Below are 24,869 nucleotides of genomic sequence, written 5' to 3'. Positions count from 1 at the left end.
CCCAGCTGCTCCATCTATTGTGAATATTTTTGTGCAGTCACTGGAGCGAGTTATGTTTTTGAATAACACAAAATATCAAACATATATCTTACAGTATTTTCGTTTTGTAGACGATGTTTTGCTTTTATGGAAAGGCCCTGGGGAGTTGCTCCTCGAAATGGTAGACGAGGTGAATCACATGCACCCTACTATCAAATTTTCTTTAGAGTCATCCAGAGTGAGTGTCAATTTTTTGGATGTGTCCATAAAGATATCTAATGGACGGTTTGTCACCAAGTTATTCCGTAAACCGACGGATCGCAATCATTTATTGCGTCATGATAGTCATCATGCAGGGCATGTTGTGAAAGCCATTCCGAGGGGGCAATTCCTCAGGGCCAGACGGATTTGTACCAGGGATGAGGAGTACATGAAAGCCAGTTGCATATTAAGTGGTAAATTTATGCAAAAGGGTTATGATGCTAACAAAATTGAAAAAATCGGACAGGAGGTGTAAACCCTAGACAGGCCTAGATTGCTGCACAAAACAGGTAGAGCCAAAAGTCAAAGGGGGATTCCGTTTGTAACCAATCTAGGTAAGAACACAATGCTTATTAAAAATTCTATATGTAAATTTTGGCCCCTTCTGAGTACGGATAAGGAACTGGGACCTTTATTTAAAGATGAGCCCTTTTTTTCCATTAGGAGAGGCAGGACCATTCAAGACAGGGTTAGACATACTGATACTGCCCCCAATAAAAAAGAGTTGAGTACAGGAAAAACAGGGACTCACCCATGTCTCAATTGCAATGTGTGTAGTGGCATAATAAAGGGCGAAGCCGTTTGCCACCCACACACTGGAAGAAAAATTGCCATTAGGGGGAGACACTATTGTTCTACCCCTTGGGCTATATATGGGCTTAAATGACCATGTGGGCTAATGTACATAGGTGAGACCACGAGATCAGTCAGAACACGCATCCAGGAACACAAGAGAGCAATTACAAAGTATGCAATGGGAGAAAGAAAGAATTATGACACCTCAATTGCGAGGCACTTTGGAGCGGCGGGCCATGGTGCAGCGCAGCTGAGGTGGTGCGTATTGGAGGCGCTGGATCCTTTAAATAGAGGAGGCAACTTGGAAAAGTTGTTAAAACAAAAAGAAGCAAGGTGGATCCATGATATGGATGTGGTTGCCCCTAGAGGCATGAACGAGAGGTTGCCGTTAAAGTGTTTACTATATAATAAGTTATTTGGGCTAACAGTCCAATAATGATTGTGATTAGAGATGCAATATTTTGTATTTGCATAAATTGCATTTTAGAGTGGTGGTTTACATGTTATTGTTTACTTGTCCCCTTTTTTTAGGTGGGTCAGTGGCAGTCCATTGTGGAAGTGCCTGGATCACGGTCAGTTATTTATTAATTGTTTGGTAGCCATAATGGAGTGCCATGTGACCATGAATTTTAGATTCCGGACAATGGGTTAATTGATGAGGGGGCGGAGCCTCCAAGGGTGTGGTGGCCTACATATGGGTATATATATTGGTGTTTGTTCATTCACTTGCTGTTTATTACCTGATGAAGGATGTAATATTCCGTAACATGTAGTGTGCACTTGTTCGTGAATACAACAGATTTGTTGCAGCCAGTGGTGTGCCGTCTCTTTTGTTGTTTGGGCAATGCCTGGCAATCCTGCTGATCCTCTGCCTCTAATACTTTTAGCCATGGACCATGAACAAACATGCCCAAGAGATCAGCAAGACTGCCAAGCAATGGGTATTGTTCAAAAAGAAACAAATATGGAAGTCTCAATATCCCTCTCATTTCAGGTGTACTTTAAAGATTGCTTTGCCAGGTCTCTGAACAATCTGGTGAATGTTATGCTATAAGCCAGATAAGAGTTCACTATCAGTGCATTAGTGTGAGATACTGTGTACTACTTGCTCCTGCCTGCTGGTGGCAGTATTGGCATGGACTGCCCAGAACTTTTGTTGTGCCACCAGCTGGATAGACTTTTGAGCAGCTCCACATTTCTGCTATCCACCAGCAGCTGGCCTGTTGCTACCATTACAAAGACTTGAAGTTTACTATTTGGCCCCTGGATGGCTTCATAGAAACTCTCTTTGAGACTGCTCTCCACCAGCTGCATCCTGTGTGTTTTAATCACATGGCTTATATAAGAACTGCCTCTTTCTCCTGCTGGTTGCCAGAGCTTAGCAGTTGTTTGCAGTCCTGAGCTTCCAGACAATCCTGTTACCTGATCTGTTCCTTGCCCTGTGATCTGTATTCGCCTTCCTGTTGGCGAACCCTGTATATTCTGTCTGACCTTGATTTCTGCTTGCTCCCTCTAGTACTGGGATTGGTTGTATTTATATTGTTCCTGTGTATATTATCATGTATATATACAGTGGGTTGCAAAAGTATTCGGCCCCCTTGAAGTTTTCCACATTTTGTCACATTACTGCCACAAACATGCATCAATTTTATTGGAATTCCACGTGAAAGACCAATACAAAGTGGTGTACATGTGAGAAGTAGATCGAAAATCATACATCATTCCAAACATTTTTTACAAATCAATAACTGCAAAGTGGGGTGTGCGTAATTATTCGGCCCCCTGAGTCAATACTTTCTAGAACCACCTTTTGCTGAAATTACAGCTGCCAGTCTTTTAGGGTATGTCTCTACCAGCCTTGCACATCTAGAGACTGAAATCCTTGCCCATTCTTCTTTGCAAAACAGCTCCAGCTCAGTCAGATTAGATGGACAGCGTTTGTGAACAGCAGTTTTCAGATCTTGCCACAGATTCTCGATTGGATTTAGATCTGGACTTTGACTGGGCCATTCTAACACATAGATATGTTTTGTTTTAAACCATTTCATTGTTGCCCTGGCTTTATGTTTAGGGTCATTGTCCTGCTGGAAGGTGAACCTCCGCCCCAGACTCAAGTCTTTCGCAGTCTCCAAGAGGTTTTTTTTCCAAGTTTGCCCTGTATTTGGCTCCATCCATCTTCCCATCAACTCTGACCAGCTTCCCTGTCCCTGCTGAAGAGATGCACCCCCCCCCCCCGAGCATGATGCTGCCACCACCATATTTGACAGTGGGGATGGTGTGTTCAGAGTGAGGTGCAGTGTTAGTTTTCTGCCGCACATAGCGTTTTGCATTTCGGCCAAAAAGTTCCATTTTGGTCTCATCTGACCAGAGCACCTTCTTCCACATGGTTGCTGTGTCCCCCACATGGCTTGTGGCAAACTGCAAACGGGACTTCTTATGCTTTCTGTTAACAATGCCTTTCTTCTTGACACTCTTCCATAAAGGCCAACTTTGTACAGTGCATGACTAATAGTTGTCCGATGGACAGAGTCTCCCACCTGAGCTGTAGACCTCTGCAGCTCGTCCAGAGTCACCATGGGCCTCTTGACTGCATTTCTGATCAGCGTTCTCCTTGTTCGGCCTGTGAGTTTAGGTGGACAGCCTTGTCTTGGTAGGTTTACAGTTGTGCCATACTCCTTCCATTTCTGGATGATTGCTTGAACAGTGCTCCGTGGGATGTTCAAGGCTTTGGAAATCTTTTTGTAGCCTAAGCCTGCTTTGAATTTCTCAATAACTTGATCCCTGACCTGTCTTGTGTGTTCTTTGGACTTCACGGTGTTGTTGCTCCCAATATTCTCTTAGACAACCTCTGAGGCCCTCACAGAGGAGCAGTATTTGTACTGACATTAGATTACACACAGGTGCACTCTATTTAGTCATTAGCACTCATCAGGCAATGCCTATAGGCAACTGACTGCACTCAGATCAAAGGGGGCCGAATAATTATGCACACACCACTTTGCAGTTATTTCTTTGTAAAACATGTTTGGAATTATGTATGATTAATTTCGTTCCACTTCTCATGTGTACACCACTTTGTGTTGGTCTTTCATGTGGAATTCCAATAAAATTGATTCATGTTTGTGGCAATAATATGACAAAATGTGGAAAACTTCAAGGGGGCCAAATACTTTTGCAACCCACTGTATTACTTAGAATAGATAGGGTCCTTGGGGTTTTGTACATTGATTTTCCATGTATGGTGAATGTTCTGTATATAGTGTGTTGTGCGTGTGGTTTGCATCATATTTGCATTTAGCTGTTTGTTTGCACAGACCAATCACAATAAAACATTATTTTTCATAATTCCTCGCTTCAGTGTTTGTACTGCTGCACACTGTGGTCATCACCTGTTACTCTGTTCAGGTTTATAACAATTACATTTTAAATTATGCCCTTTGAACCCCTTACCCATTTAGTCTAGAAATATTGTTGTCAGAGCTAAAAATCACCGAACCAACTTTTTTAGTAACAGATCAGGGGACAGCTCATCCTTTTATTCTACCATTATCAAGACTCCTCTGCAAAACAAAGTTTGATTGCGAGCCAAGGTAGTACAGAGAGTGTCAATGTAGAAATGACAAAATCAAAAATAAAATACAATGTTTAAATGGGCTACCAAACTATCTGCTAAAATACTGAAAACCATGTTCCAGAGGAAAGTTATTATAATAGCTGAACTAACAATAGGTAATAATTTGTATTCCCTTCTTTGTAATGATTGACAACACTAGCACACAGCCTGCAAATCAACTGTACAATACAATTTCTAATCCCTGGACAATTTTTCATAGGGCAGTAACTAATTATTTGCACAGGCAGATTGTTATCAACCTGGTAGTGAGCTGGCCACTTTGTTACATTCAGATGATATCTGATAAAGGGAATGTGAATCCAGCCCTGGTTATGAATAAGGAAATGTATATATATATATATATATATATATATATATATATATATATATATATATATATATATATATGTATATATATATATATATATATATATATGTATATGTATATATATATATATATATATATATATATATATATATATATATATATATATATATATATATATATATATATATATATACACACAGTATATGCTAATATAGTTCACATACTGTTAATAATCAATTCTTTTTTTTTTTAAACATACATTTTGTAAAGGTTCAGCATTAATCTAAGCATACCGTTTTACCCATTGTTACCATGCCTACAAGGGAGGACTGGGACCTTTCAGCCTGGGGGCAAAACACAAACTAGAGGCCCGTTTCCATGGCAGCCCCAGCTCAAATGACGTCAGACACGCACCCCTCGTGCTACATGCCGGGGGTCACATAATACATTTGGAGGGATGACAGCTAGGGGTTTCTGTTGTGTCCGTCGTTCGTGATTATCACACGTCGTCACCGCTGTGCACCAAATCAACCACATCGGCCTGAGATTTCCCAGCATCTCAGATTCAACCAATTTTTGCCCAAAATCAGTCAACTTGTCAATTGGGCATACTTGTGGCAGCACCGATTTTCACCCAATCTGATAGTAATTATCAAAACAGTTGGTTGATCACAGATGTATGGCCACCTTAATTCCCCAAGACTCTAACACACACACACACACACACACACACACACACACACACACACACACACACACACACACACACCAACACACACACACAACACTTATGTCCATAGAGGTACTGTCCCTTCTGAAGAGGGACAGTTGGGAGCTATAATGGTGTGAAAGCAGACAGGGTTTTTTTTTTCTATGGACTCTGCAGGCAAGCGTCTGCTCTGCATCTTGCTGTGTACATTTACCAGCTTACCCGTCCTCTAATTGCTCCATAATTGCACCTTTATTTCTCTCAGCCAGCCTAATGTTTCACATTGCCTTATACAAAAACCTGAATGCAGCAGGTACTGTACCAGCCCTAAATCATTAAATGAGAGGCAGCCTGGGGGGAAATCTCCCCCTTTCCCCCTTGGCCAGTCCTCCCCTGCATGCCTATGTAGTATAATGCTGTTCATATACATCACCGCTATATCATTTTATTAAGCATTTTTCCCTATTTAACTGTTTCTCTGTAGAATAAGAGTCTGCCTACACTTTGAACTCACTCTGTTCATTTAACTTTTCTCATAAGTTATATGGTAGGAGATATTTATTTATTATCTTATCTACAAAATAATTTTTGAGCACCTAGAATTTGGAAAAATACAAATACTTTACTCCTATGGGTAAAGGAGAAAGGACGTAAACTTATTTTGAGTGTTTTCTTGCTTGCTTGAGGCTTGAAAATTGTTTCATTGATATAATGTGAAAACATCTCCTGTGTGAAACTCGACAGGAAAGTTGATTGAATAAGGGGTCTCTGTCTGCTATCATTGACATGTTCATGAGAAAAAGTTAAAATCTGCTACCCCTGCTATCATGTGGAGCCAATGTCTTAGGTAGCAACAAATTAACTTACTACCTGTTTTTGAGATGTGGCAAAAGATGGGAGTGACTGGAGGAAATCCACACAAACTCCAGGAGTACATACAAACTTTATGCAAAAATGTCCAAGCCTATAGCTCAGGAAATGCAAAGCTAGGATACTTGTCCTTATAACATTGTGCCACCCATACATGTCGGTAAAATTGTACATTTTGCACAATAAGATTGTATTCTGTATGGTCAGACTGTATGGTAAAGAGACAGACTATACTTTGTATGAAGTATTTGAAGTACTTTTTGCTGACAGTTCAAAAGCCTCTATAAGACAAAAGCAAGAAAGTGATCAATTTCATTTTATACAGTTTGATGGTATTTAGCTGTAGTTAAAGAGGAACTGTCGCAAAAATCTTAAAATGTAAAACACATACAAATGAGAAGTACATTTCTACCAGAGTAAAATAATCCATAAATTACTTCTCTCATATGTTGCTGTCACTTACAGTAAGTAGTAGAAATCTGACAGAACCGACAGACTTTGGGCTGGTCCATCTCCTCATGGGGGACTCTTAGCATGGACTTTATTCTTTATAAAGACATTCCCTGAAAATGATTAATACAAAGATGCTGGCCAGCCCCCTGCTCACTGCACACTATTTTGGCAGTTGGTCCGAGACACTGCCATTCACTAAGTGCTTTTAAAAATAAAGAAAACCCTGACAACCCCCCTATGAGAAGATGGGCTGGTCCAAAATCTGTTGGTAATGTCAGATTTCTACTACCTACTATAAGTGACAGCAACATAGGAGAAAAGTAATTTATGGCTCATTTTACTCTGGGAGAAATGCACTTCTTATTTGTATGTGTTTTCAATTTTAAGTTTTCCGCCACAATTCCTCTTTATGCACATGTACTCGCCCAGTCAGTGACAGTGTGTACACTTGAAGCAATTAAACAGCCTTGAAACAGTGAGAGACAGCTTTAGATAAGGCTTTACTGCAAAAAAGCTCAAAGGGTCGTTATTTCTGCTTTGTTTTATAGTTTAGAAGACAGAGACCCATATGCAATTCACTTTTTCTTCTGAGTTTTCGCCTAGGTGATATTTTCACACCTTCTTATAAAATCCAAAGAACAGGTCGCTGCAACCACTGCACCTGCTGAGATCGGGAGCAGAACACCAAAAAGCCAGGTAAATGTAGTAGATACGAATTCCGCTGCACCGATTTCAGGATAAAAGTCCAATTTTTATTGAGGCAGTTGTGGACAAACAGCAATACAGCTCACGCGCATCGGAGCAAACTTATGGCTCCTTAGTCCTAGCTAATGAGCAGGTGATACAGCAAGGAATATATAGATACAAAGTCCCACCCAGAGGGTGGTATCACCTATCTTAAAGGGATATACACATGCAGTACAAACATCAATAAAATGACATCACTCATAATATATGTATAAAATCATATGATAGGTTGACTATACAAAAATACAAGAGTAAAAAAATGCAACAGTATGTAGAATTCATTATGCAATATACATACAAAAAACATTATGCAGAAAATCCGTATCAACACCCAATCCCTACTTGGAGCCCTCCATGCTAGAAAAAGTTAAACAGAGTGGCACACTAGAATGACGCTAAATTATTTGGTATTGTAAACTAAATTCAGGTCCCAACGAGTGTTGAGACCAGATGGCATGCGTGTACCTAGTTGCCAAATCCAAAAGGCTTCTCTTTTAACCACTTGCCGACCGCGCACTCATACCGCGCGTCGGCAAAGTGGCAGCTGCAGGACCAGCGACGCAGTTCTGCGTCGCCGGCTGCAGGCTAATTAATCAGGAAGCAGCCGCTCGCACGAGCGGCTGCTTCCTGTCAATTTACGGTGGGGGGCTCCGTGACTAGCCTGCGGGCCGCCGATCGCGGCTCGCAGGCTAAATGTAAACACAAGCGGAAATAATCCGCTTTGTTTTCATTGTACGGCGCTGCTGCGCAGCAGTGCCGTAAGGCAGATCGGCGATCCCCGGCCAATCAGCGGCCGGGGATTGCTGCCATGTGACAGGGGACGTCCTGTCACAGGCTGCACAGGACGGATAGCGTCCTGTGCAGCCCCGATCACCAGGGGGCCAGGTAGGAGAGGGGGAAGCGGAATTTCGCCGCGGAGGGGGGCTTTGAGGTGCCCCCCCGCCAGCCACACGCAGGCAGGAGAGATCGGACCCCCCCAGCACATCATCCCCCTAGTGGGGAAAAAAGGGGGGTGATCTGATCTCTCTGCCTGGTGTTTGATCTGTGCTGGGGGCTGTAGAGCCCACCCAGCACAGATCACAGAATTCAACGCTGGTCCTTAAGGGGGGGTAAAGGGTGGGTCCTCAAGTGGTTAATTAATCTCCTATGTAAGTCGCCCCCCCCCCCCCCTCGAGTGTCGTACACTTTCAACACCTTGGAATCTGAAGGAAGGCATGTCGCCTCTATGTGTCTTAAAAAAAAAAAGTCTTATCTACTACACTTCTCATAAAAATGTAATTTAAACCACCAGGAAAAAAGAAATACTCAAAATAATTTTAATAGTACTTTTCCACCAACTTTAGGGTAACTTTTCAATTGTAAAATGCTGAAAGAGAAGAATTTAAGATGATATGAAAAGTATCTTCTAGGAGAGAGAACTCATGAGAAAAAAATAAGTGCATATGGGCCAGAGTGTGCTTGTAAAACTGCAACTGTAACAGAATGATGCAATGCTATTAAAAAAAAAAGCTATATAACTGAAAATAAACATAAGAGACTCTTTTCTTTGCAACTCATGTTCTATTCCTTATCCATACTACACATAGAATCCATTACATGATAAGGTTTTTTTTCGCTTTAGGTTTGCTTTAAACAATACCAGTTTACTGGCAGTCCCGCTGATCTCTTTTGCTACAGTAGTGTCTGAATGACAGCAGAAACAAGCATGCAGCTAATCTCGTCAGAGCCTGATGAAGGCTAAACAGCCGAAAGCTTGCTAACTGTTATTCTTTTAAATTAGCCAATAAATGGTATCATCCTGATTAAAAACTTCTTGCTTTTACTGATGGCTAACACGGTACAATACCCTACTGCTTCTACTATCCTTGTGTTTACTCATCCAGTCCTTCTCTATTTCTCCCCCCTTCCATTATCCATGCAATATCCAGATATGCTTTTATATGCCAATTGTTCTGTTCAGGCATGCTTTTCCATGTCCACTTTTTCCTATTTGTCCACAATATTCAAGCATATCTTTCCATGTTTATGCATTCTCATGCATGTCCAGTCACTGATTCATTCTGTGATCTTTACATTTTCAGAATCAACTGGCAACCCTTGAACAACTGGCACATTCTAATTATCCACTCAAAAAATAAAATGGTCATGTGTTCTATTTACTTTTTTTGCTGCTAATGTATCAGTCTCCTTAATTAGCCTTCTTGCACTATTATCCCCTTTTCTCTGTAATGCCAAAACTTGCTGAATGTGCTGTAAGATTAAGCCTGCTCTCTGCATACTGTTTCTCAAATCCAGTGATCTGTGCCCAATTCCACCACAGATATTACTCAGTTCCTTTTTTTCAGATGCATCTCCAGTATGTGTCACTATGGAATATTGTATTCATATGTACAAATAGCAAGTGGAATACCGCTACACTCTGCATGTCCTCAGGTGCACGACCAAGGATAGCCATTGGCCAATCCCCAGTTGATATGAAAAGTACAGAAGATCTGCACGATTCCAAGGTAACTTTTTTTTAATGGATGTATCTAATCACAGCACCATATTAGCAAAAGCTAACATGTTTAAGACTATTTGGTTCGTTTATCACTATGATTAAGAGATCAAATAGTCCAAAACATGGCAGCTTGTGCTAATACGGTGCTGTGATTGGAAATGTCAATTATTAAATGTTACCTTGGCATCATGCGGATTTCCTGTACTTTTCATATCCACTGGGATTGGCTATCCTTGGTTGTGCGCTGCCTGAGGACATGCAGAGTATAGCAGTACTCAACTTAACTTGCTATTTGTTCATATAATTATTTTTTATTATTATTTTGTAATTATATAGCACTGGCCTCTTCTGCAGCGCTCCACAGAGTATATAATGTCCATCATAGTCTAGGGCCGGAACATAGGGGAGAACATAAAAACTTTGTGTAGATAGTACCCTGGCTGGGATTCAAATTGGAAACCCAGTGCTTCAGGGCAATAGTGCTATCCATTATGTCACCGTGCTGCCGATATGTATGTATGTACATATGTACAGTTGCAGCTAATTATTTGAAATTTTTAGAATGTTTGCCCAAATTACAGGCCTTTTCTTTTTGAGAGAGTTTGTGGCATGAGGTTGATAAGCATCTTAAAGCTGATCCAGATGAAAAACTAAATATAACAAGTAATTTGTCTATATATCTTATCTAAAGTTTAGATAGTTTTAACAGCAAATCTAGCTGCTAACAGTTTCAACAGTATATGATTATTTCTTCCTGTGATACAATGAGAAAAGCCCTATTCTGCTTGTTATCATTACATAAGAAAGCTGCTCTGCATTTCCCCCCCCTCAGCCTGTGAAAACTCCACTCCTCTCTCTGCCCCCTTGCGTCTAAAATCTCAGGCTGGTAACACCTCCTCTTCCTTCGGGAAAAGCCTCCTCCCCAGACTGAGATCCCATGAGCACTTGCTACATGAGACTCAGAATGCCTAGGTGCTGGAGGAGCTGTGGGCGAGGCTTGTTTCGTTTATAGGAAATTAGAGTAATAAAACAAAAAAAAAGTATTTGGCTTGAGGAGGAATGCTCTATAAACTATATGTAAGGGTCACAATTATGCAATAAGTAAAGGTTTATCTCGGATCCACTTTCAGCCACATTTATTATTACTGATATCATTATGCATGTACTGTATATAACGTTGACATCTTTTACACTAAATAGTGATATTTTTTTAATTTATAGTTTATTTTTTTGTTTCGTTTTCTTTAGTTCATTTTTATAGAGAATTTTTAAGATTGTAATTATGATTGCTATAAATGTTTACATTACCGTATACTATTTTTGAGAATGCTGTTAAATGACTATTGACTTCAGATCTTCCATAGATTTTTGTTCCCTTTTTTATTAGTAATCTGTTCAGTATCTCTTGTTCACAAATATAGACTCTTTCCCCGATCAGTTTAATAAATATTTTAAGAAAATTTGAATCAAGTTAAATTGCTTGGGTAATCATACCATCTATTTGCATACAGTGTGCATAAACAAAACATTGCATAAACTATCAGTGCTTGCTTGTATTATTATGGAATCTGATCTCAAAGATAATCAGTTCTAACGTTGCTAATAAAATCCCAATTTTCTTAAACACCATTTGCGAAATACAAAATGTTAAATATAATGTTCATGGATTGATGAGCTTGTAAAAATGAATCAGAGGCCAATTGGGAAGTGCATTGTTAATGCTATTAAATATTACTTAGTCTACTGCCTGCTGTATGTTCAACAATTTAAATTTTAATTGCCAGCTGATGCAGAGGTAAAGTTGAATATATGTAAATCCTGTTGAAAGTTAATGTCACTTTGGCTGCTGCAAAGAATTAGCTGGTTGGTTTCTACAATTAACAGTATGTGCAGCATACAGGGTAGGCATGGAAATCCAAATGAAGCCAAATGGAATTTAGATAATGGAGTTAAAACTCATAGGATTTTAAAGAGTACTTATATGTAACTAAGATGTCTTATAATAGGTTCCAAAATCATTAATGCACTACATTAGTTATTTTACTCCCTTTTTAAGATATAGTGCACCCCAATGGGCATGATTCACAAAGCTTTTTCACTTGTTTTCATCTGTTTTCACCATATATATATTACTGTTTTTAAGCTCCCAATGAGCAAAAATATAATATAATTAAGGTAAGAAAAGTAATATTGAGATGAAGTTAATCAGGTACAACTTACTTTGAGTCATTATTTTGCATGTAAATGTGCTGAACGGTTATTTTTATTAATTAGGTGATAAATAAGTCATGTATGAGAAGTTTTGTGAATAGAGCCCAATATGTGCATGATGAAATGAGCAAACATTTGTAAAGAGCTTTTCTCCTGCAGTCCTTTGGGCTGTTCTCACTAGCAGGTGATTCCCGCTAATTGCCGAAGAGCTAGAGCTTTTTAAAGCACTAGTGCAATAGTAACCTAATGGCAGTGATCTCTCTGCCACGATTGCTGTCGATTGCGGACGTTTCACGATTAACGGCAATTGCAAAATGTGTTACCTGCAGAACTTTGCCGCAATTCTTAAACAATCGCAGTACAGTGCTTGAATAAACGCTGATCATGATTATCGGATATCGCGGGAGTGTACAGTGATTTTACCACACTAATCGCGGTAAAATCCCCCACTCAAAACGCTTTTGCTACTTTGCCGTAGTCTAGGACAGGGGTGTCAAACTCAAATACAAAGTGGGGGGAATTTAAAACTGGGACCAAGTTGTGGACCAACCTCAATGTCTAGTGGCCACCTCCCTGCCTTATAATTTTCCCTGGTGACTAATACCTCCCACCTTCCCTTATACAATTCCCTGGTGTCTAGTGGCTCTCCTTATACCCTATACAGTTCCCCGAGGGCTAATACTTTCTCCCTCCCCTATAGAGTTCTCTGGTGTCTACTGGCCCTCCCTTATACAGTTGCCTAATATGTAGAGGTGGCCCCTCTCCCCTATTAATTTCCCTGGTGTCTAGTGCCCCCTTCCTCCACTATATAGTTTCCTGGTGTCTAGTGGCCTTTCTCCCCTATACAGTTCCCTGGTGTCTAGTAGCCTCTCCCTCCACTATATAGTGGTTTTTAGTGCTAGGTTCACGTTAGCATCGAGAAACTTTTTTATATATCACATTGACATCACCTCACGTTTGACTGCGATCTCAGATTTCATGGTAATTACCCTTTCTTTTGCTTTACAATGATTCCTGAAGGTCATGTGATAAAATCGCAGTGCAACACATTCAAAATTTGCATCGCGTGCTAGCGTTGCAGTACGACCATACAGAGAAGCATACAGTACAATGGAAGTATGCCTCACAGCCACTGTAAATGTGCATGTTACCCTGTAAACACACTTCATGCTGTGCATTAGCCTGACGGAATGCACCTTACCGCAATCAATGTGAAAACCCCAATAGGAATATAATTGCATTAAGGTTTGATGCAATGATATTGTCCATTGCAACATGATATTTTCACACCTTATCAATAAATTGCCTTTAAAGCCACCAGCAAGTAAGAAAATACTCAAAATAATTTTGACAGTACTTGTTCACCCACTTTTGGTACTTTTTCAATTGCAAAATGCAAACTTCATTTTAAACATAAGATGAAAAATTATCTCCTAGAAGAAAACTTAATTTATTAAAAAAAATCTTGATGTTAATGCTGAAGGTAACAGCAATCACTAATTCACCCAACTCTTAGCAACCGTCGCCATGATCTGATCTGGTACAACCCAGGTAAGAAGCAAATCCTGAACTGAACCTTCATTGATCAAGGGCAGATTCCTTGGATCATTCATGATATCATCACAGGAGATGCTTGGAGATCTCAGGAAATACTTAGAGTAGGCTCACACTTGTTCAAAAAACGTATCCGTGGCTCCGGTGTTTGGCCGGATCAAAACCGGAGCCACGGATACCAATGTTAAACATAGAGTCAGTCTTCACTCAAAAAAACAGACAAACGGATCCGTCTGCGTTCAAGGGAATCTGTTTTAAAAAACTGAACGCAGGATCTGGTTTTGCAGGATTTTCATGGACCGCACATGGATCCGAATACACGGAGGGGTAGTGAAAATGAATAGTAAAACTGATCCCCCTCTACACAGGCAGCTTTGGACACAGAAATGGATCAGTTTTCTGTGTCCCAGCCTGTGGGTGGGGGTTGCCATGCTGGAGGGGGTAGCAGCCAGGATGGGGGTAGCAGCGGTTGGCAGGGAGGGGAGTCGCCCCCTCGCCTTCTTCACCTGGGTCCCCATTTCCGCTCCACTCCAGCTATTTGAGCAAAAGTTGTTAAAATGTATAGGTAATAAGCGGGGAATCTTACCTTAACTTCCTCCGCTCGCCGCGTCGCTTCCTGCAATACCGCCCTCCGAAGTATAGAGGGCGACATTGTAAGAAGGCAAGCGGTGAGCGGTGGACCGTTCGCTGTCTATACATTTTAACAACTTTTGCCAACTTTTGCTCAAATAGCTGGTGGGGAGCGGTGACGGGGACCCAGGTGAGGGTTCCCCTTCCCCACCGACTGCTGCCACCCCCATCCTGGCTGCTTTCTCCTCCAGTTTGGCACCCCCCCCCCCCCCCTTCACATGGCCAGGGTTGGGACGTTTCCACAGACTGGAAACGTATGCTGCCAAAAAACATTTTTTTTTTGCAAAAACAGATCCATTTAGAACGGATCCGATCCGCAAGGTACTAGTGTGGACCTAGCCTTACTATAGCCAGCTCTGTATGGTGTTTAGAGTTATGCAGTGAAATTTTGCCATTTTGGGTTTAGCGTCCAAAATTGTAGTTTTGAAATGAAACTCAAAATGTTAAAAACTGCATTGAAAAATCAGTGTTTCACTTTTTACATTAAAGTCAACAGCACTGAATTTTCGAATTAATGGTGAAGTAAGGGACAAGTGAACCTTGTAATTTTAGACAAAATTTATGTTGAAATTCAGACGTGAAAACTTGGAAATAGAGTTCCATTCAAACTTTTTATTAGCTCATTGCAAAGCCACCAAACATGCTACTGTTACCAAATTTACTATGTATGTCAGGGTCACAACTTTAAACATGTCAAAACATTTATTTATTTTTTTGTAAAGACCTTGTATGTTTTTGGCCTACTCTATGCATTTCCCCTCCAACCTTCCCCAACTCTCTTTGCCCATCCACCTATCTTTCAGTCCCCTTTGTCTTTTCCTACTCTCTAACCTTGCAATGACTTTGACCTTGCAATGAGCACCAATTTGCTAGTAATAGTAAAGCCGTCTGAAGGAGGGAGGTTATGCAGTCAGACAAAAAATAGTAAAAATTGTCCAGACTATTGAATTATATTGAGGCAGGTGGTCTACTCGTATTTGTTTTTGTTTTTTATCATAGTCATGTGGCCCATGTCTATGCTGAGCTCTCTCTATGAAAGCTTTATGGGGAAGGCAGAGAGAAAGCACTTCCAGGTCATGCTGAGACAATCAAGGCCACTGGTTCTTTACACCACAAAGAGATCCAAAGGTTCTTCCTTTCATGATTCTTGAGTCATTTCACATAAGATGTCACCTTTCAGTTCACATGCATGTGACTTGTGCAGTTCAGGATGAAAACTGCCACATACCAACTTGTTCAATTGTTGCCTGCTCTGCTAGTAGTGCTGACTTTCAGGTTAGCCCTAGCAGAGAATTCACCTACTCATGCAGGGGCGTACCTAGAAAGCCCCGGGCCCCCCTGAAAAAAAAAATCCGCCCCCCCCAGAGCCCGCTCGGGGACTTTTTGGGGGCAGGAGGGGTCGCAGCATAAGAGAAGAGCTGTGGCCGCAGATCGGTGGGGAGGGGGGAAATTCCCCCCCCCCTCACCTCGGGCTCTCCTCTTAGCGCTCCCACTCCTGCAATCATTGGTGGTGCTTGTGGCAGCGTCGGCGGCAGGCAAGCTGAGCACATACCTCTTTCTGGCCGGAGGTCTCCGATCACTAAGTGCTTCATAGAACTTCCTGTTTACACAGGAAGTTCCATAAAGCACTTAGTGATCGGAGACCGGCCAGAAGGAGGTATGTGCTCAGCTTGCCTGCCGCCGCCGCGGCTGCCACGAGCACCACCAATGATTGCTTGCAGGAGGGGAGCGCTGAGAGGAGAGCCCGAGGTGAGGGGGGGGGGAATTTCTCCCTCCCCACCGATCTGCGGCCACAGCTCTCCTCTTATGCTGCGACCCCTCCTGCCCCCAAAAAGTCCCCAAGCGGGCCCTAGGGGGGCCCGGGCCCCCCCCCCGCGATGTCAGGGGTCGCATCCCCTATTGTTACGCCAGTGCACTCATGCAAGATTTCAGACAGGAGTTAATTAGTTCAGACTGCCCTTATGTTGAATGGTTCAACGGTGAATGGTTCCCGGTGAACTTCCGTGGTTCGCGAGCGCGGAGAACCGCAAACTTTTCCGGAAGTTCGGTTCGCCCCATAGTGCATCATTAGGGTCAACTTTGACCCTCTACATCACAGTCAGCAGGCACATTGTAGCCAATTGGGCTACACTCCCTCCTGGAGCCCCACCCCCCCTATAAAAGGCAGGCAGCGTCAGGCATTAGACTCACTCATGGGCCTGCAGTAATTAGAGAAGGGATAGCTGCTGCAGACTCTCATAGGGAAAGATTAGTTAGCCTCTTGTAGGCTTGTTAGCTTGCTCCTGGCTAATTGTTATTGCTAAAAAAGCACCCCTCAACAGCTCTTTTGAGAGCTAATCTTGTTCTTGTGATCTATTTTTTTTTTATGTGTGTCCCACTGACACTTGTGTTGCATAGAAAGCCTTGGTAATTCCTACTGTGTGTGCCACTGCCAAAACGGAGAGAATGTTTTTTTTTTTTTTTTTCAAAAACGGATCCGTTTAGAATGGATCCGATCCGCAAGTTACTAGTGTGGACCTAGCCTTACTATAGCCAGCTCTGTATGGTGTTTAGAGTTATGCAGTGAAAATTTGCCATTTTGGATTTAGCGTCCAAAATTGTAGTTTTGAAATGAAACTCAAAATGTTAAAAACTGCATTGAAAAATCAGTGTTTCACTTTTTACATTAAAGTCAACAGCACTGAATTTTCGAATGAATGGTGAAGTAAGGGACAAGTGAACCAATTAGAGATGGCCAGAATGGTTCGCCGGCGAATGGTTCCCGGCGAACTTCCGTGGTTCGCGTTCGCGGCGAACCGGGAACTTTTCCAGAAGTTCGGTTGCCCCCATAGTGCATCATTAGGGTCAACTTTGACCCTCTACATCACAGTCAGCAGGCACATTGTAGCCCAGCACATTCAGTGACTACCTGTGTGTGTGACAGGTGCACATTGTAATATCCATCACTGCATATAAGGTACCTACTACCTGTTGTTCACTTCAGTGCACCCACCCACCTACGTGAGCGCACGCAGTGTCACTGTGCCTGTTCGGTACCTGTCTGGGTGTGACAAGTGAACATTATAATACCCATCACTGCATATACCTAACTGACAGTCACTGTTGTTCCATCATTGAGCTACCACAGCCCGGCGACCATATGGGCTTGAAAATCGCCGCGGCCTGCACTCTCGCCATGGTGCGCACCAGTCCAGCACGGCCGTCACTACACAAAAAGCTGTTTGCGGTGCGTTACACAGTGAGTTTGGTGCGTCAGTGTCAAGCAGTACTCTAATTACACTCCCTGATTGATGTATACACATGCAAGATGTTTTAAAGCACTTTAAGCTTGCAATTTAGCATGCAATGTGATTTCTGCCCTTAAAACACTGCTTTGTGTCAAATCCAGATTTTTCCCCGGGACATTTGGCGTCTATCCCACTCCGCCATGCCCCTTTCCAGGTGTTAGACCCCTTGAAACATCTTTTCCATCACTTTTCTAGCCAGCATAAGTGTTTCTAGTTTTCAAAGTTCACCTCCCCATTGAAGTCTATTGCGGGTCGCGAATGTTCGCGTGAACCGAACTTTTGCGGAAGTTCGCAAATCCGGTTCGCGAACCGAAAATCGGAGGTTCATGCCATCTCTAATGGAAATATGTCTTCTTAATTAGTCTTAGTTTAAAATATACTGTGCACACTCCTAGTCCTGCAGTTCTGGCCATATAGACTCAAGCAGGTAGTACAGCCACCCAATTCTGTCCTCAAACCAGGGTGGTGAGAGGACAATTTTACTTAGTGATCAGGTTATTACACATAAAACACAGAACTTACATTGAGGTCTATGCAATTAGGACCTAGAAGTAAAATAGGACCCCATTGTAAATTTTGCATGCACTCTTATGTCCCAACTTATTTGTTGAGAGCCAACTGTTCACCTTATGACACTTATGAATTGACAGCTTTCTGGGAGCAGGGGATAAAACAATATCACCACATGTGGAATGTTGTAATAAAGGTCAACATTAGTATTAGTCATTTCAGGATCCCACTTTAACCTTTCATCACTTTGTGTCATGTTTTTATTCTTAGATGTATTATTTGAATGTTACAACCAAAGAGCAACATCTAACTTTTAAGCGAGCTGTCTCCTTTTAGTATTTTGTGTACAGATCACCTGTGAGGGCAATTACATGGCAGGAGATAATGGCCATTTTTCAATTCACCTATTTCTCCTAGGTAATACCTGCACATGTTAATAAAATGCCTTCAAGCCACAAGCAAGCAAGATAGTACTTTTTCACCTACTTCTTGGTACTTTTTAATTTGAGAGTGCTGAAAACTTATTTTAAACAGAAGGTGATAAATGATCTCCTATGAGAAAACTTAGGAGAAAGGGTGAATTGAATTAGGGCCATTGGTTGATAATATAATGTACTATACTATGAATACCATATTTCATTTTACAGGTGCTCTGATTTCAGCAAATGTATAGTTTAGGGGGCCTTTACTGATCTTTCAGTCTGTAATGTGTGTTTTCTTGACACATGCAAGATGTTAATATATTATGCCACTAGAGCTGCAATTCGGGAGTGAGAGCTAAGAAGAAAAGTTATCAATTTCTAGATGACCTGGGAAATGCTTAAAGAGAATCTGTATTGTTAAAATCGCACAAAAGTAAACATACCAGTGCGTTAGGGGACATCTCCTATTACCCTCTGTCACAATTTCGCTGCTCCCCGCCGCATTAAAAATGGTTAAAAACAGTTTTAAAAAGTTTGTTTAAAAACAAACAAAATGGCCACCAAGTAGGTTGATGTACAGTATGTCCACACATTGAAAATACATCCATACACAAGCAGGCTGTATACAGCCTTCCTTTTTAATCTCAAGAGATCATTTGTGTGTTTCTTTCCCCCTGCAGCTATCTTCCACTGAAGTGTCAGGCTGTTTCTTCCTGCAGAGTGCAGACAGCTCTGCCTGTATGTAATTCCTCAGTATGTGAAAGCCCAGCCAGCTCAGAGGAGGATTTATCCAGCTTGTAAAAGATAATAGAGCAGAGAGAAGCTGCACTAATCTAAATATCACACAGGCAGTGTGCAGAGAGGGGCCTGGAGGGGGGAGATGCATCACAGAACCACAACACTGAAGAACTTGGCAGCCTTCCAGACACAGGCTGACAAGTCTGACAAGAGAGAGATAAGTTGATTTATTACAGAGATGGTGATAGTAGAAAGTGCTGCAGTAAGCCAGAGCACATTAGAATAGATTTTGGAACTTGTAGGATGGAAGAAAACCGGATGAAATTTTTGTTACGGAGTCTTTTTAAGTGAGTTGGAAAATCCTTCACAGAGAGAAGGAGTCAAGTGAGAAGGAGTAGTGCACTAGCCATCATGAGAGACAGGGGGAACAATAATATGAAGTGGTATTCTGGCTCTTCTGTAATTTGGAATTTATAGATGACACTCACTTTAATGTAAATTATTTTTTATTCCTAAACTAAAAAACCCAACCCAACTCTAACTCTTTTTCTCCATGTCTAATTCCATCTTTTTGTTTCATCATCTTTGTCTTTGCTTCTGAACCTGCACTCAACACACTGCTCCTCGACCAATAATCGACTGTGCTTCCGATGTCAGACGATGTAGTTAAGCACCAGAACCCAAATCACTGGCACCAAAACCACCTATTCTGGCTTACGCACCCTGAATTGTCTCCATCTAGCTTGGACAAAATATGTCATGCTGTTTGTCATTTGTCAACTACCTCCCCTTGGATTTCTGACTGTTACCTTAGACTCAGCCTGGTTAAAGCTTACCATACACTGACAGACTTTCTCCCGACAAGAGATTGCTCTCTTATCTACTTCTGAGCAGAGATGGATCTATTGCTGTTACACACTGCTCATTGATTTTTAACAGATTACATCATGAAGTCTATTAGAAATCAATTACCGCTGTTTCCCAGGATGTTCTCCCTGCTAATACTACTCTGCCAGGGACCCCTGCAGAGTATTAGCACAGTGGTGCAAAGTCACACTCAAGAACTATTTCCTGTGTGCTTCCATCATCTCCTAGTGGCTGTACCCTGTGATCTGGGAGCATGTGCGTATTCATGCCAGGTATTGAAGTATTGGCACTAGGAGGTGACAGAAGAACACAGGAGGGAGCACCAACAGGATAGATTATGACTTAACTTCGCTGTGCTAATAATCTGCTTGGTCACTGGGGAGAGCAGTATTAGCAGGAGGGACACTTAGGTAAGTTTTCACTGGCTATACCAATATACAGCAATGTCTATCTGATGCTGAAACCAGGATAATTAATGTAAAAATGGGTATCCTGAATATGAGTCGTTATAGGTCCTCTTTAACACCTATGATTGATCCTAATCTCTAATCCTACTCATCACTCACCTTCCACTATGTTCCTTCCTAGTAAGGTGCTTGATTTGGGTGAGTGCCAGCTGTTGTATAGCCAAGTATCGGCTATCTGTTAGAATGAATTTGTTGGACACCAACATACAGCTACAAGTCACCAAATAATATCTAAATACAGGTATCCAGATCATGCATTGAAATGTGTGGCACAACTGAGCCAAAAATTTGGATTTAGCAATGATGTGGTGCACAAATGAAGCCAAATGAATAGCTTTTTTAAGCAGAACATTTTTGTGGTTACATGATGACTGCTAGAGAAAGGCCATTTTGTTTAAAGGTAATGGTGAAGCACTCCTTGGTCTCCTACAATCCCTTAGGAATGGGGTCAATGCCCAGACCATGAGGTAATTTAGATCTTTTAAGAAGGAAGTGTTCCTAAGAAAGTCTGGGTCCAAAGACATGCAGGAAGTTTCTTGACAGTCAAGACTGGACATGGCAATAGTCACATGGCTGTGAAAATTGTGTTTGAAAGAGTATTCAGTAAGATTTTTTTTAATGAGGTCTAGAGTGCCTGGGTTGTTCAGGGGGTGGAATAAGTTGCGGTAAGCCTTTTAAATATCCTGGTCTTCAGTTATAAATCAAGTTAGAAAACAAAGGAAATACCAATAATCCTACAAAGGCTATTAAAGGAATTAAAGTTTCAGATGTCTACAAGTGTAATGTATTAGAGTTCCTAGCCAATTAAATCAAACTGTCTTCAACAGATGTACATTATTTCCATTTCACAATATTTTCAGGAACGGCTAGGTTATATTTGGCAAACCAAATAATTCCAGGAATAAAAATAAACACTTGTCTGCGGATAAAGGCTATTGGTAACATGTCATTCTCACATTGGTGGAACTGTAATTGTAACCATTGTTCTGAAGTCCATAGCTTGCCAGATGGCAGCATAACCTTGTGCCATAATAAGAAAATGTAATGTTAACATTAAGCTCAATGTGCTAATTGGGAAGACACACGTGGTGTTGTAATGGCCTTTTTATAGTCACTTTGCCACATTCTGATTTAGCTATCAAATGCATCTTTGTAATTAATGTTGCTAACATTGGAGGTTATGAATTGTCTCTGAGAATAATGCTTAGTTATTGTGTTCTTGATTTTTTAATTCTATCTCTGCCTGCAGGCCAGGCCGCTTGACTGCCTTCTCCGCTACCACCAATTGGGTCCAGAACTCCAGGCGGATTCCTGAATTTGCTATAATAATTTTTCTGGTGCATGTACATGCCTTTGATACAGTACTTTGATAGATTCACTAAAATAATTTTATACTGGATTGTAAAACCAGAATACTATGGGCCCCCGCTTTCAAAAGAAGTAGCCCAAATCTGCTAGATTATTAATGTGTTATAAAGGAAGTAGAGATGGCCCGAACGGTTTGCCAGCAAACGGTTCTCGGCGAACTTCCATGGTTCGCGATCGCGGCGAACCGAGAACTTTTTCTGAAGTTCAGTTCACCCCCATAGTGCATCATTAGGGTCAAACTTGACCCTCTACATCACAGCAGGCACATTGTAGCCAATTAGGCTACACTCACTCCTGGAGCCCCACCCCCCTTATAAAAGGCAGGCAGCGTCAGGCTTTTCACTCACTCGTGTGCGTGGACGTGACTGTGAGCTGCAGTTGCTACTAGTTACACTCCAATCTATAGTCCTGTCTTGTACCTGTCTGAATACTTGCTATCGCTAAGGCAACGCAGTGCGAACTAAGGCAGCGCAACATCGCACTGCGCTGCCATTGTGTTTTATTTGTAGCGATATCGGAAACCCAGAGCTGCAGTTGCTCTGGGCAGCCTGTGTAACCTCTTCCATTATCCAGCTCTTAGTCTTATTGTGTTGGGTGGTCAGAAAGTATGGACCCCCCAGCATTACACACACTGTATGAACTTCATGATGGAATGATGAGGAAATCTGCCATTGTACTTGAATGTGCTTAAAATAAATGTAATCTGAAAACTTTCCAGAGAAAATCTGATTTAGGCATTTAATGAATAATAACAGAAGAATTAACATATACCACCAGTACATTATCCATAACCAACAATTAATATTATTTATTGGTTATTGTCTGAGAGCAATGCTTCATAATGGAAACACTTCAGACATATAGCTGGCATACAGATGAAAAATGATTTTTATTCTTACAGTGATAATCCTCCTAACCCCTCCCACTTAATTTGTTAATTATTTTATTTTCATTAGGTTTTTTTAAAGTGATTTTTTAAGTAATATTTATTCTCTAGTATGTGAATATACTGTATTTTCTAATATGTCAGTGGAAATTCTCAAAGCGTGAAATTCTGAGGCATACTGTCATTCAGATGCTCTAAGCAAGTTAGCGGCTCCTTGTTGCCATGGATCATGCTGCCTGTCTAACTACTGACATGTTAATGTTTTCCTGACGAGTATCATGCAATGATAATTTGTTACTGTGAAACCCATAATGACTTTTAATTGTGACGCCTAATGTCATATGCTGTCATTTAAATCTCAATGCCTGTCACTTGCTTGTTCTCGCTGTGAGAATATACAGCTCTTCTCTCCTTCAGACATCTGCATTAGCACATGGTTTATTTCTTACTTGTGCTTTGAAACTGTTGAGTAGCTTGCTGAATGCAAGTTGCTGTCTGAGAACTGAAATCATGCTGTGTCTGATTTATAAAAACTAGAAGAAATAAATACATGATGCTGTAAGCAGCCAGATAGATTTTTTCATGGCAAACCTCTAATGTACCATTAGAAATGGTACAAGGAATGCATGGGCAATGCTATGATCCTAAAAGTATATTCCAGCTGACCAATAAACTATTGGTCCTGTATTCTATATGTGTTTTCCTTTTCAGCTAAGTGCTAACAGAAGGCAGATATTTTAGCTTGCTCCTAAAGCAAATTACAACTTTAGCATATATAAAATAAGGACGTTACTCAAAGGGCTATTTCACACATTTGTGCAATAACCAACAAGCAACCACTGACCAATCTTCATATCCTATCCTATACATTACATTCAAGTGAGAATGGTGCAATAAATGAAGCACTTTTTGAACCATGTTTCCCTGCTGTTGCTGCAGGAAATCAGTCTATAGACTTTAATATGGTGTTTGCTCACCATTTGCATCTACAACAATTTCAACCACGGTGGCGTAGTGGTTAGCGCTCTCGCCTTGCAACGCTGGGTCCCCAGTTCGAATCCCAGCCAGGTCAACATCGGCAAGGAGTTTGTATGTTCTCCCCGTGTCTGCATGGGTTTCCTCCGGGTACTCCAGTTTCCTCCCACATCCCAAAAAACATACAGATAAGTTAATTGGCTTCCCCCTGAATTAAGACTACAATACATACACTACACAATACATACATAGATATAGGACTATGGTAGGGATTAGATTATAAGCCCCTCAGAGGGACAGTTAAGTGACAAAACAATATACTCTGTACAGCGCTGTGGAAGATGTTGGCACTATATAAATACTAAATAATAAATAATAATAATAACTCTTCTGGGAAGATCTAAAAGGTTTAGGATTGTGTCTATGGGACTTTTGGACCATCCTTCCAGAACAGAGCTTTTGTGAGGTCAAGAACTGATGTTGCATTAGATGGCCTAGCTTGCAGTCTCTGTTCTGATTTTTTCCAAAGGTGGTATTTCAGGTGTAGTCTAGTCAATTTCCTTGACAACAAGCTCACTCAACCATGTCTTTATGAACCTTGCTTTGTGTGCTGATGTGCAGTCATGTTTGGACAGTAAGGGGCGATTCAAAAACTTTTCTTCCAAAGTTGAAAGCATGAAAGTTTCCAAAATTTCTTGGCATCTGGAAGCATTCTGAGTTCATTGTACTGGAACTAAGAGACCAAGACCATCCCCTGAAAAATAACTTTACTATATAATTCCCGCTCCCCCCCTCCCCACCCCCCCCTCCACCAAATGTTACACTTGGCACAATGCAGTCAAGCAAGTACTGTTCTCCTGCAATCCACCAAGCCATACAATTGCCAGAAAGAGTACCATGATTCATAACTTCAGAGAG

The sequence above is a fragment of the Hyperolius riggenbachi genome, chromosome 1 (genome assembly GCF_040937935.1).
Source record: "Hyperolius riggenbachi isolate aHypRig1 chromosome 1, aHypRig1.pri, whole genome shotgun sequence".
In the NCBI taxonomy this organism is placed as follows: domain Eukaryota; kingdom Metazoa; phylum Chordata; class Amphibia; order Anura; family Hyperoliidae; genus Hyperolius; species Hyperolius riggenbachi.
The sequence above is the reverse complement of the archived record's forward strand: the minus strand, read 5'-3'. Positions refer to the sequence as shown.